Source organism: Pipistrellus hanaki (assembly GCF_964339955.1).
Source record: "Pipistrellus hanaki genome assembly, chromosome: 3".
In the NCBI taxonomy this organism is placed as follows: domain Eukaryota; kingdom Metazoa; phylum Chordata; class Mammalia; order Chiroptera; family Vespertilionidae; genus Pipistrellus; species Pipistrellus hanaki.
In genome coordinates this window covers 158,730,479-158,745,944 of record NC_140505.1, presented here as the reverse complement: position 1 = coordinate 158,745,944, position 15,466 = coordinate 158,730,479, and the positions used below count along the sequence as shown (strand labels likewise).

General features: G+C 36.3%; 1 protein-coding gene and 1 pseudogene across 2 annotated transcripts in view; one reads left to right on the top strand and one right to left on the bottom strand.

Moving 5' to 3' along the window:
• The window catches only part of SOX5 (SRY-box transcription factor 5), a 936,670-nt gene that overhangs the window by 877,790 nt on the left and 43,414 nt on the right, over positions 1-15,466 (bottom strand). The gene's annotated exons all lie outside the window — the stretch shown is intronic.
• LOC311619748 (cytoskeleton-associated protein 2-like) lies at positions 6,194-7,510 on the top strand (annotated as a pseudogene). Its single transcript has one exon. The product of its transcript is annotated as a cytoskeleton-associated protein 2-like (transcript).

Here is a 15,466-nt window from a genome sequence, read left to right as displayed (position 1 = left end):
CACTGGCACAGTATAATTCTTAGCTGATATAGTAAACAGGAAAAAAGAAAGAAAATGGATTGTATGTAAAATGAACTTGTATGCATAGTTTTTTTTTGTGTGTGTGTGTGTGTGTTTTTTTTTTTTATCAATTCATAGGACAAGATCTTAGTTTCTAAATACCATTCTCCATTGGTATGTAGCTGCAGATAAGGAGACTCTTTGAAGTAGCCAGTTCCAGTGATGGGGCAGGGGAAAGACAAGATGAGTCTATAATATCTTGTGGTGCCAGAAAATAAGAAAGTGCTAGAAAAACACAAACACACACACACACACACAAAAAAAAAAAAAAAAAAAAATCCCGGAGCCCCTTAAGAGAACACAGGAGTCAATCTGAACAGTCCCCAAAGGCCAAAAAACAAAAGATTTGAGCAACAAAATAATAAAGTTATTAATAGACTGTAAACCATAAAATAAAAATAAATACCCATGAGTCTGTGATGTGGAATCAATATAATTTATTAGTGGTGTGAATTATTGAATATGCAAACAAATAAACTGGGAAGAAGGAAAAGCTCTTCCCTACAGAAAAGTTTCAAATAAATGAAGACAATACAAAATCAATGCAAAGAACACTATAGTAATAATTGTTGCAAGCAAGATCTACCCATTGGTGCTACAATCAGTGGGGAAGGGTTCAAAAAGAAACAAGATATTTGCATAATCTCTTGTATTTACCCTAAGGACATTTATTAGTTCAATGGGGAAAATAGTAAATTGACAATGAAGAAATACAGCAGATATCACCTTAACCAAGTTATCGAGATTAACATAAGCATAGTGTCATAAAAATAGTGTACTTCCTCATATGATGCCCTTAGAAAAACATGCCACTTCTGTGGTATTCTGGTCAAAATTGCATATCCTCAGTCTGACCATGATAAATCAAACCCAAACCGAGATATATTGAACAAAATAACTGACCAGTAATTATCAAAGTTGTCAAGGTCAGGAAAGACAAGGTCATGGTTGAAGAAGTATTACACATTGGAGGAGGCTAAGGAGGAACAATAGCTAAGTGCAATGTGGGATTCTGGATAGGAACTAAGATCAGAAAAATAATATTAGTAGAAAAACTAAATGAAATCAGAGTAAGGTCTATATTTAGAAAAAATATTATATAAATATTAAATTCCTCCTTTTGATCACTGTACTATAATTACACAAATTGTTAACATTAGCAGAAGCTGAATAAAGGATATAAGTAAACTCTATCATTTTATAACTTTTCTGTAAGTCTAAAATCATTTCAAAATTAAATATTTTTAAAGATAAATCACAGACCAAAAGGAAGAGGGAATAGTATCAGATTCTACAAGGAAGCTGATAAAACTCACTGTAGAAGCACCTATCTAATGAACAGTCATCCAAATTAAACAGTTACTTTGGTTTGTTTCTCATATTTGAAATCCAAAGTTTTTTCCAACCAAATTATAGGAGAACATATAGTTAATGTTTTACTTTCGTTAACCCTAGGGCCATTTCCCTGTGGCCTTGCTTCATAGCAGTCTTTTAAAATATAATTAATAACTAGTTGAGTTAAATTGGCTCCCTTATAATCTAATTTTCTTATGGGACTATTCTAATCATTATTGCACATAATACTTTCAACACTAAGCCTTTAAAACTAAAAGTATCAGACTCTAGGCCATGTCAACAGCTCCAATGTGCTTACTCTTACAGGAATATATGGTCACTGATCTAAACATGAGGCCAAGACAAACTTTAGGGTCCTGAAAATGATATATTCAATTTATTAAACATTTTCAAATATATAAAAATTATAGGTCACTAAAAGGTTTTTCACTTAAAAATATACCTAATTCTATAAGTCTTAAAATCATTTTAAAAATAAATATTTTTAAAGAAAAATCACAGACCAAAAAGAAGAGTAAAATTAGTTACCAATAAAATATGCAAATATAGCAACTTTAAGTAGAATTAATGTTATTACACAAAAATACTAGCATGTCACAATCTCTTTCGTGGCAAACCTAATATTTAAAGCATATGTATTGTACATTACAATGAGTGGCCAGATTATTATGATCTTTGAACACATAATGATCTGGCCACTCAGTGTGTGTGTGTGTGTGTGTGTGTGTGTGTGTGTGTGTGTGTGTGTACACACACATACATATATATTAGAGGCCTGGTGCATGAATTCATGCATGGGTGGGTCCGGCCAGCCTGGCCAGGGATTGGGGATATGGGCGATTGACCGACCTGCCTGCTGGTCGAGGGGACAATTTGCATATTAGCCTTTATTATATAGGATATCCACTGAGTGACCAGATTATTATTCGTTCAAGATCATAATAATCTGGCCACTCAGTGTATTTTCAAAATACCCATCATGTTTCCAAAATTAATGACAAATGCAAAAAGAGTAGAGAACTACTTAAATAAATTGTATATACAGACATTCAAACAGAAACTACTCTTCTTTCTTTTTGCTCACAATGGCTAATGATATGGACTCTAACTCTAATTTTCTTATTTAAACAAAACCTGATCTTCTTTGAGTACATATTGACCTTGATGAGTGAGTGGATTAAAAGCCTAGCAAACTGAGCCTAGAGCTAATCCAAAAAGGTGTAATTGCAATATTTCCAACCACTTAGGCTGCTCTCACTTTTTTTTTTTCATGCTGCATCTAAGATAAGATGAGGTGCAAATGAGACATAAAAAATAAAAAATAAAAAGATCAAAACTATTTCAGGAATTACCTCTCAATCCCAGGGTTTACAAACTGTGCAGAGAGAGGAGGCAATACAGATAAGGAAAGACTAAAAACCAGAATCTCTGTAGAAGACTTTGGGGTTTAATGGCAGTACTAGGAAAATAGTTTAGAGATCGCACCACGTTGCACACTTATGCCTAAATCTGGAAAAGACAAGGAAGCCCCATTGTGCCCTGTCTATTGCTGACTTGTTTTTTTAAGCTTCAGAAACAATGGCTCAAACTGCTAAATTGGATCCAGTACCTGTATAATATCAGTTCTGGGCTTGGAAATGACAGCTTGCAATGTGGAAAACCTTGAGTTCTATCAGCAACAAAGAAAGAAGCCATAGAAACAAAAGAGACAGTGGCGTGGAAACTGGTCAGAGGAATAGGATCAATATAGAGGACAGATGCTATGGAAATGAAAAAATAAGAAAAAAAGTGGTGGTTTCTTGAGGCGTTTATTGAATTATGTAACAGCTGGGGAAAAAATTTAGAAGAGTCAGTATGTGTCATGCTTTTAGCATGGACCTTCTTTTGAATATGTCAATATTTAGCCATCAGGTAAATAAACCTAACCATAAGAACTGTGTAAACATACCCAGAGAAAAACAGGTGCTCTGGTAACAAAACCTATTCACAGCATCGCACTGCTGTTACACAGCTAAGTTCCTCCCCATCTGAGGCAACCAACCAGCCAAGTGGATCCAAAAGCAATTCTTTTCTTTATTTTACAGGCAATTAATACACAACTTCTCAAATACATGCCCTGTGAGTGAATCAATTTTTTATATCCAACACTGTCCTAATACTGTATGTCATTAAGATTTTACTGCTCCCATATCTAGACGATGAAGGTTTTGGGGGGGCTGGGTGTGTGGCATATGGTGGTGCAGCAAGCAGAGGGTAATTTCTCCAATAAATACATACTTCTCTATTCACTGGCATTTCCTACCTTCCAAATCTGTCAAGCCCTTTTCACAACTCTGTCCGGTACAGCTGAAGCATTACATACATTTACTGCATTTTGTTCTAAGCATTTCATACCTATGTCCTCATTTAATCCTTAAAAAAAAAAAAAAAAACGACTACGAGGTTAGATTACTAGAGATGACAAAATGGAGATATTGGAGTCATCCAAGGTAAATAATGGTCAAGCTGGAATTGAGTTGAGCGGGGTTGGTGCCATATCTGATACGTTTTCAATCTCTACTATCTCTTCAGTAGTCCGGGGAATTTCTACATGTTATCTTTTGGAATGAGTGAATGGTACCAACACATGACTCACTAACAGCCCTTCCCACTTCTTTGTCATTAAAAAACCCCATTGCAGTCCCTAGACCTGTGGGCTCCGGGCCTTTGACTCACTGCCACTTTGGGTTGGGCGAGTCCCTGCCTCTTCGGTTCCACTTCCAGAAGACGGAACTCCCCATTGCCATCTCCTTGCATCCCTGAGCTAGTGTGATATATTTCTTACCCCCTCTTTTGATTTCCTATGGGTAATTAAAGAAATAAGGCATATAAGAAATTAAAGAGCTAGTTGTTATTCATTGGAAAGCTCGGAACTTGTTTTTTTAAAAAGTCAGACTATTAATTGAAGTAGTTTAATTATTTCAAGCAGCAAACACATAAAATATACTGTCTAAATGTGTCTGTCATATTTCATGTGCAAATGAAAGAAGGTAATGTCCTAGCTCCATCCATGGTCGGCAAACTGCAGCTCTCGGTGCCACATGCAGCTCTTTGCCCTCTTGAGTGTGGCTCTTCCACAAAATACCACGGCCTAGACGAGTCTATTTTGAAGAAGTGGCATTAGAAGAAGTTTAAGTTTAAAAAATTTGGCTCTCAAAAGAAATTTCAATCGTTGTACTGTTGATATTTGGCTCTGTTGACTAATGAGTTTGACTACCACTACACTAGCTGGTTTGGCTCAATGGATAGAACATCAGTCTGTGGACTAAAAGGTCCCAGGTTCAATTCTGGCAAAGGGCACATGCCTGGTTTGCAGGCTCGACCCCCAGTAAGGGGTGTGCAAGAGGCAGCCAATCAATGATTCTTTCTTATCATTGAAGTTTCTATCTCTCCCTCTCCCTTCCTCTCTAAAATCAATAAAGTATATATTTTTAAAAAGAAAGAAAGAAGGTAAAAATGGGGGTTTGTTGTGATAGGACTCTTACAGTACATACTTCTGACTCACACCATAAGTGGAAGTTATGAGAAATCGGAATATATCTTACTAAATATATGAGGCTGGCTTACTGATCGAGTTTCAGGTCAGACAGATGTTTCCAAAATCCCACATGAGTAGAAACCTGTATTATTCCATTTCTAGGCACAAAAATTAAGGGCCCTATTTTAAGGAATGGACACCTTTGAGAATCTGATAAAGGCTATGGTTTCTTTACACACACATGCACACACACATACACACACAATACATGTACCTAAAATTGTATACAAAATTTCATGGAAGCCATAAGCCCCTGAAAGTCATCCATGGACTGGTTTAAGAACCCTTTTTCAAGCCATAAACAGCACAAAAAAGCTTACACTTCGAAAGGATAGCATTTACAAAGTTCACTTGTATATCATGGCTTTTAAATGTAACATGGACTACACTCTTCATAGATATAATTTTTATTAATAATGATTTCACCAGGACAATCCCCCATATCTAGCTTTAATAATACCTTTTAAACCACATCATTTATAGTTTATTCATATAGAAAACTTATTCTGTCTTCTACTTGGAGCCAAAAGTCCAGCCCACCTAGAGCTGGACTGTCCCGCCCTATGTGTGGCTCTCAGATCTTTTATATGCAAGCAATTGAGCGGCGTCAGGATGCATACTCCTCCCCCGCCTGCTGTCCACCCAGAGGGCAGTGCACCTGGCCTATGGAGGCAGAAGACATAAGCTTAAAGTTCCGCCAATCAGCAAAGATTCCTGAGGGTTCCTCCCAGAGTGGGCTTCCTGCAATTTTAAAACTATTTATGGTAAGGTTGAGAATTATTTGACACCAGACATTTTTACCTTGTGAATTAACTTTCAGATTTTTCCTGATGGTATAACAATAACAACAACAACAATATGGCAATATTTCAATATGTGATTTAAACATTATTGGGACCTCTCAAATTAAAAAAATAATAAAAAGAAATAAGTAACTACAGGAAAAAAAAAAAAAGATGCTAACATGCTCAAGAAATCTGTCCTTGGATCCTACTATGACCAAATGGTTCAATCTAAGATTAATTATTTTTAAAAATCTGTGCAAGTTAAAGAAGAGAGTTCTCTAAGAACGAAGAAACTTTCAATGACTACTTTTTAATTCCCAAACCTCAGCCTATAAACACCAGCAGTGAGACAATGAAAAGTCACAGAGCCTCGATATGATGATTACCACTAAATTTGTGAGGTCTACATCTCAGAATGAACAACTTTTGCATCCTCCTACTAGAAGTCACCACAATAATACCCATAAACACTCAGGTCTACCTGAAACAAGGCATCAGGAGAACCTCTGTCAATGTTACCATTTGGAAAAGGTCGCATAAGAAAGAATCAGTACAATTAAATACAGTTTTATCTAGTGTCAAAACCAGCTTTTCTCAGGAAGTTAAAAAGAAATAAGACATCAAGAAGCATCAGATCTGAAATCACAGCCAGGCTTGCTTCATTTTCCAATATTATGCCAAACTGATAGAAAAGTCAAAAGCCATTGGCCTGCGCAGACATACTATAGCAAAAGCAACTACCGACAATAGATGGGCTCAGCCCAAAGAAACCCCAGAAGAGAGTAAAGCTCACCTGAATGAGTGGAGAGCTAGCAGAGGAAGAATGCTGAAAAGGACTCCTAGCTCAGTAGTTACCCAGCCTGAACCCGAAGGACAAAATGAAAAACCAGTTGGGTCCTGTTGGACTACCGTGGCAGAAGATGAACAAAGATTATTCACTGAAAAGGTAAACAAGACATTTTCTGAATGCCTCAACCTGATTAATGAGAGATGCCCAAAAGAAGAAATATTGGACACACTGAATGACCTGATTAAAGTTCTTCCAGACGCCAAAAAACTTGTTAAATATTGGATGTGCCTTGCACGTGTTGAGCCACTCATAAGTTCAACTGGAAATATTATTTCAGTCCATGAGAAGGCCATTTGGCAGGAGCTCAGCCTGCTGAAGAAATGTGACATGCAATTGTAGATATTCTAACAATGACGATTTGAGAAAAGTTAAATTTGGAGAAAAATTTGAAGAGTCTTGTGCAACCAAAGAACATATCCAAGAAGTCAACACTGAAAATATTGGTCTTAATCTAGAGTCAAGGAAACCTGAAATGGAAAATAAACATCCTAGAAATGTGGTATTTCAAGATTTTGAAAAAGAGCAAGTTGATAAAACAAAAGATCCAAACAACCATATTAAAAATCCCAATCCAGAAACTAGGGAGGGTTGCTTAATAAAATGAAATGTGTCTACTACACCATACCTGCAAAGTGTTAAAAAGAAAACGCAGTTTGAGGAAATAAATTCTAAGTTTCTAACACCAATTAGAGGTCCTTGACAACTTCAAGACAAGACTTCTAAATTGGCCGATATGTTAAAAGACCATTTTCCTTTTGTTGTCATTGGACAGTTAACAGAGTGGGGAGATGAAACACATGCTCTTATATGCCTTCCTAATGCAGCGCTGTACCGATGGAGACTGAAACAACAGAAGAGAAAGAAAGCTATGATAAGAAGTAAGGTTTTTCTTTTTTATTATTTCTGAGGTGTTTTGTTTGTTTGTTGTGGATTCATATGTCTCTGACATCAGGAGTTGTCTGAGAACCTACTTGAATTCTTGGCCTCTGTACTTTACCCCAACTTTCTTTTACTCCCTTGTCATCCATTGCCTTCAGTTTTGTAGTGGGCTTCTCACTGGACTTAATCTCTCCAGGCCTGATCCCATTCCGACCCTGTGCTGCACAGGGCTGCTGAGTATTCAGGGCATGAGTCTTCTGTTAGCATCCACATAACAGCAGGAGTTGCCTTCTGGGTGTCAGAAAGCCAAATCCTACATTGTCTATCTCAACATACTAATATTTTTCTCTAGTAGGTAGATAAATGTCATCAACTAGTTTACTATGCTCTTTAGCATAATTAATAAATGCTATTCTAGTTTTGCTGGTATTTCTAAAATAAACAATACTTAAACTGGCTTTGTAATATAAAAACTTAACTGATAATCTTGTCCCCTGAAACATGGTAGTTATATACTGTAAACAGTTATCTTCTTACCACACATATAAGTACCACTAGTAAAACTGTTTATGCCTTTGAACTGATACTTAAATGGCATATTTCCTTTTCAAATTCTGTTTTAAAAATAAGTAATTAGTCACTGTAAGAGATTAGATCATTTTAAAACTGTGTAATGTGAATGTGGTTGAAAATCACATACATAGGCTCATTCATGTTCATATATCCCATTTGTATAGCAGCATCTTTCTCCTCTCGTGCTCTAGAGAGTAAGATTTTTATTCTTTGTTAACTGAGCCTAATATGTAAATAATAAATTAAAATATCTACATAAAAATAGATTGGACTACCATATATTTTCTTGTAATCATGTGTTCTTAGTTGACAAGATAAAAATTCTGCTTTATGGAAGAGATCCAACCAGGAAAAGTGGGGGAAAATCATAAAAGTATACAATGAATATGTTGCAACCCTTAAAAAATTGATTCAACCAGTGATAAGCAATGAGTTAAACCCTAGTTGCACAATAATTGATGGTGAATTTTATAAAGGATAGATGAGGCTGTCATCACTTGAACCCTCTGATCAATCTTATCTCAGATAGATAGATAGATAGATAGATAAATAGGAGATAGATAGATAGATAAATATAGAAAATGGAAACTGAATTTAACAGAAACCCTAGAATTAATGCATATTTATAGGATGTATAGTGGATATAGAAACAAGTAACATCACAAGAAGATAAATAAATAAATACAGACTATGGAATATTCTATAGGACAACTGACCTGGTTTTTACAAGAAAATAGCATTAATAAAAGAGGGGATTAAAGAAAATTAGAGACTTAACCAAACTTAATATGAGGTATTTATTTGGATCATGATTTAAACAATCTAATTATAAAAAGATTTTTTTGCAACAACTTGGAAATATTCATTACGTTCAGGGAATTAGATAATCTCAAGGAATTATTTTCAATTTTGATAATGACTTTGTTCGTAGGTATGAAAATGTCCACACTTTTGAAGCTGCATATTGAAATAGGGGTGAAGCTGTGTGGCATCTTGGGTTTGTTTTTAAGTACTTCTGCAAAGGGAAAAAAATGGGGGTGATAAACAAACCATAGTATCAAAACCTGAATATTGCAAATAGGCATTATTTGTATATTTCCCTCTCATTTTGAGATTATTTGAAATTTTTCATAATAATTTTTTTTAAGTTTAACCAAGTGATACAGAGTGGGGAGACATGAGTTGGAGGGCTCATGTGACAGGCAAAGAAAACAGCATAAGCAGAAACTGTGACTCAAGAAACAGCGTGACATCATCAGAGCAGCAAGCAATTAGGTATGAAGTGTAAGCAGTACAGGGACCAGATCACCACAACCTTGAGTACCAAGCTAAGGAGCTCAGGTTTTACACTATAGATTATGGGAAACCAAGCAAAGGTTTTAAACAGAGACTTGCAAGGTTATCTAGAGACCATCACTCCAGCAGCCCTGTGCAGTAAGGGTGGAAATGGGATCAGGCCTGGAGAAATTAAGTCCAGTGAGAAGCCCACTACAAAACTGAAGGCAATGGATGACAAAGGAGTAACAGAGAGTTGGGGTAAAGTACAGGGGTCAGGAATTACTCATTGGAAGGAGAATAAACATCCAGAATCAAGGCTGACTTTAAACTTTCTGTAGAAGTGGCCAAGTGATTTTGACACTAAGACATGAAATTCAGAATGAAAAGTATGTTTTGAAAAAACTGGGAGTGAGGAGAAGAGGGAAATGATAACGTCAATATAAGCTTGTAAAATTTGAAGTGTCTATGGAACATCTGAGCTAGTAACACACGCACACCCCAGGGCACTGATCACAACCAGAACTACAGCTTTAAGACTCCACAGAATTTGGGCAGCAGCTGAAACCCCAGGAATAGTTAAGATCACTCACTCAGTGATCCTGGGGTTGTGTCTGTCATTATCTAGCATCTAGCAAAGTGTGTAGCATGGTGTAGGGCTCTCAATAAGTACTAAATAAATGGTAAATGAGATTGTGCAAGGATAATATGGAGAGTGCAAAGAACAATGGACTAAGGGCAGACACTGGAGGCCCAATGCTAAGGAATGAAACCATAATGAGGTCCCTTGAAGGCTGTAAAGAACAAAGCTCAGACTAGAAGGAGGTCAGAGACAACACAGCCATAGGAATGAAGAGAATAGAGAATTTCATGAAAGGATACATGCGTAAAATTGAGGTACCTGATGATTTTAGACTTCCTGAATCTCTGAGGCAAATGAGCTACTATTATCACCCTAAAAATAAAGATGAGTAGAGGCATGGTAGCGAGGCAGTAAACAATGCCACTATTTGTGTGACCATGACCATGGCATTTACACTTTCAGAATGAAGTCTATGTATGACCTATAGTACCTCTCAGGTTACATTCAATTCTAAACATCAACAAAAGCAAACCCTTTGGTTTAAAATTCTCTGAAGATAGTAAGAGCCAAGTACCCACTTTGAGATCCATTATATTTTATGCCTGACTTCTGCTCTACTCGCTCTCTTTCCTTTGCTTCATCCTCATTTTCTCTCCCACCTTTCTTTTTTAATAAGTGATCTCTAAATTGCTTCTGGGTGAAAGTGATGGACCTCATATAAACATAAAAATGACCATGACATTGATGGCAACAAAGAAAAGATGACAGATGGAGGGATATGTCAGGCCCAGCATTTATTTATGTCAGTAGTTCACAGTATAAGAAATACTAATAAATAAGTTCCTCAAGTATTCTTTGGGGATAAAGAGTAATTAATAGCGATCACCAAAATGCCATTGAACCAACAAGTAAACATGAAAGCATGTAGTACTGAATCTCCTGAGCTATGAGAAGTCAGAGATGCATTGATGTGGAGTGTCCTGGCCTCTGGTCAGCAAGCTATACACAGGCTCTCACTTTCATTTGCTCTGTACTTATGTATGGTGTCATGCACTTGGCCCAGCAAATAACTGGAAAATTACTTCATGTTACTCCAGCAAATCCGTTAACTTGGGTCTTATCTATACTAACTCTTTCATTCATGTCAGAATGATAGCACTTCAATGTTAGAACCAGGAGTCCATTTAAAGTCACAAAGACCAGATGATGAATATGAGATTCCTTTCAGATCTTAACTTTCATGCATAAATGTAGAGAATATCAACCACAAAATATAGTTAAAATTACCTGATTTCTTGTCACTGAATCTGTATTAATGTCCTCACAAACCATTTTAAGGATAAATAAGAAGAAATGTCATCTGATTAAGAGGTTTTATTCTTACTACATCAGAGAAATTATCTGAATAGACTGGAGTCATTTTTCGCAAATTACTTGCATAATCAGGTAGCTACAGAAACAACAGTATTTTCATGTTCAAAATAGGCATTTGTGCACCTTACTATCTATAATCAACACATAGGTAAGCACAGTGTGTTTTGGATGTAATCACAGAACACAGACTAAAGATACAAAAAGTAGGATATTCCACATAAGTATGATGGAGTGAATAAGTATTATACATATCCGTGGACCTGAATAGATGTTATGCATATGGCAGAGATATTTATCTGAGGTCTGGTTCTCTGTAACTCAATCAATCAGTTGCAATTTTTAAATTTTGAATGATCTTAAGAGTGTGCCCCAAAATGTTGATTCAGACAGATCAAATCAAACACCTAAAGGAACACATTATATAGTCATGAAGAGAATAACTGGGCAGGAAGGACCAGGTAGATAAACAAATGAGATGCAGATCACAGGCACCAGAAGTTGGATAAAGTAATCAGAAACACATGTACATATCTTTATAAAAATACACTTGCTTGGACCATAGCCCCAGAAATTCTGATAGTGTCTGAATTCCGAATTCCACTGGTGAGCCTGATGATCAGCCAGGACTAAAGGCAAGGTGTCTAAGACACAGGTAGAAGATCTAAAGAGAGGGAACACATGCCAGGGACCAGCATAATTTTGAGGTGAGGACCTGGCCCAAACAAAAATCCCATGTGCACATGAACGTCAATCAGGAGCTGGTCTCAGGATATGAGCATTCATGGTGAACAGTAAGTACTCATGGAAGGAGGAATGAAAGAAGAAGCCAAGGACAACCTAGAAGTAGAATGCATTCCACTTTACTCACAAGCACACAAACCTAGGTAGTTAAAACAAACTGCTCCCTATGCGTCTTACTCTGTCTCCACCCTCAAAGAAAAAATTCCACATGACCAGGAAATGTGACTTATACTTCACGGGAATAGGCCAGGTATACAGAAGACATGCCATAAATTACTGTATCTGCTTTGTTCCAAGTAAATCTCTAAACCACTCCTCCTATCTTTGCTCTCAGTCCTCCTCCCTGAAGTCACATGGAACCAGAAACATTTTTTTCTCTTCTGATTTTATTTATTTTTCTTTAAATATATTTTTACTGTTTTCTTTTTGAGAGTTAAAAAGACATAGAAGCATCAATGATAAGAGAGAATCATTAATTGGCTGCTTCCTGCACACCCTTTACTGGGGATCTAGCCCTCAAGCTGAGCATGTGCCCTGAAAGGGAATCAAACAGTGACCTCCTGGTTCATAGGTAGATGCTCAACCACTGAGCCACACCAGATGGGCTAATTTTTACTTTCAAAAATACTAATTTCATTTTTAAATCAATATAGTTTAATTTCCTAAATTAACATTAATTTGGTCATTTGTTCCTGTCCCATTTAACTTATTCACACCTCTTTCCCCATAACACCCAAGGTTCCATGATTATGTTAAATCTCTGTTAATTATTTAAGACATAAATACAGGGAATTACTGATCAGAAATGGTGAAACATATTTAATTGCATCACTTTGATTATTTCTAAAAATAATTAATTTATAAGCTCACTTTTCAAAATCTTAATGGAATTAATTTATTTAACATTTATTGAGCACCTCTGGGTTTTTTCATATGAAGTTCTATTTTTACTGTAATTGGCTCCCAGTTAATTAGTTTACATAAACATGCTAAAGAGGTTATACTTCAGTGTACATAAGTTGTAGCTAATGGAACAGGTGACTGAGTGTGGTATTTGGGGTTATTTTCATAAAAAAATGGGAATCAAATATAGGCCCTTAGGAAAGTATCTTCTGCCCCCTTCTCCCCCAATTTCATTTTGTATTGGTTTTAGGCACACAGTTTGTTGCTAGACAATCATATGTTTTACAGAGTGTTCCCCTTGATATCGCCCATACCCCAACTAGCACCACACATAATTATCTCAATATTATTGACTATATTTCCTATTGTTTACTTAATTCCCAATGATTATTTTATAACTATCATTTTTTTTTCCTTCTTAATGATTTTATTGGGTGACACTGGTTTACAAAACTATACAGGTTTCAGTTGCACAGCACACTAACGGTACACTGTATTGGGTGTTCACTACCCCAAGTAAGTCTCCTTTCATCACCATTGATCCCCTCAGAGCTCACCCTGCCCAACCCCCGACAATCACCACATTGCTGTTTACGTAACTACCAACCTTGAACACCTCTGATTTTTATCATAAATTTTAGTGAGTGAGATACTCATTTCAAAGTTTGCGCAATAAAAGCCACACTGAATTTATCACTGCAATATATTTTAACTGAAATCCATTATTGTGATGAAATCCAATGTGAGTCAATTATTGTTGAAAACAAAGAGTACCACTACTTAAATCTACATTCCCATCACAAAACAGAATAAATGAAAGATTCATAAGGAAAGACATTTTAACCCTTAAAGATTTTGCAGCAACTTTGCAGTATTCCAGCAGGTTGACCTTCCAGTCTGCCAGAATTTCAGAAGCCGGAATCAACTCTAGGTAAAGTGATATTCTGATCAAATGCCTTAGATTCGCCCAGCTTAAAAGCTGTCCTAAAATGCAGACACTTGATCTAGCTACTGGGATGGTAATCTATATAATTTAGGGAAGTTGCTAAGACTGGCATAAACTCTAAATCCTTTTGGAAATTAACAACAGGATCCTATTTCCACCCTGTCTGTTTTCACCATAAGTTTAACAACTGACTCTTATTTAATTTCCAGAGATCTAAGTTTAATAAAACCGAGAAATATTTAAGATAACTATAATACCTTTAACTAAATGAAAACAAGGTAGACATATGCTCCTTTTTGCCTTCTGTATTGTGACACGATACATACCTTGAGCAAAGTTTAAAAGAAGAGCTAGTGTGGTACAAGAGAAAGAGGTGTGTATTCCCTGAAAGCCATGAGAGATTGTTTCGTTAAAAACAAAGTTAAGATTAGAACCTGAGTTGCCTTGGGTAAGTCATTCAATAGCTCCAAGACTTAATTTCTGCTTCTGTAAATTAAGGAATTTCATATCCGTTTATCTTTCAGGTTTTCCCAAATCCTGGATCCCAGTGTACAGTTATCTCTATATTCAAGTAGAATCTGTTCAGCCAAAGACTATAATCCATCCAGAGTCTTTTGTGTTTTCTTGATAGAAAAAAAAATATCAGGTAACCCTAATGAGGTTAATTTGAGCAACATCAGGAGTGGTTTTTAGGTATTTAGAAGCCCAGCCTGGTTTCTTCTTACAGATAAAACCTCCATATTTAACTCAATACAAAGGCAAGGATTGTTGGTTTCGCAAATTAGACCTCTTGTTTCTAATTTGACAAGTATTTCTTCAAATCAAAGAAGCAGCCGAACACTAGGGAATAAAGGGATCGCCAATACATGTCTATGCTTTAGGTCTCAGGCAAAGGAGGAGTCAAATTCAGTCCACAGTGTTTCTTTATGTACTTTCGCATTTATCTGGGAAAAGCACAAGAATGTTTGAAGGAGAAATGCTATAGCCACTCCCCATTCTGACTTTAATTACAGTCTTCAGGACTGCCACTGAGTTTGATCTGTTTGTTTTTTTCAAATGCCCCACTCATGTGCATATTATTTCCCTTGAAGCATATTATTTTCCTATCTTTTCAAATTGTCATGACAAGTTTGTGACATGATAGAACTATATACAATTTCAAAGACGTGAAACCTTAAAGATTCCCTGAGACAATGACCCACTCTTTTCCCTATAGCAAGACTTCTTGCTACTTTGCAAGGCAGTCCTCTCCGCTGCTGGACAACTTGTTTATTTGGAGGTTTTCCATTTCATCGAATTAAAATGATCTTCATTTCTTTTTCTGGCAGTTCTTTGAAAGCAGCACAAGCAAGTATGCTATCTCTTCCACATGCAAGATCTTCAAATATTTGAAGTTATGGGTGCCCCGAGTTAGGCCTCTGGACCTACTCAAGTTTCTCAATAGGGCATAGAAGCAATTAGCCATTTGTTTCTTTAATAGTTGCCTCAAACCACTGCTTATTACCATTTAAACTCACATTCTTGCCCTAGCCAATTTGGTTCAGTGGATAGAGCGTAGGTCTGT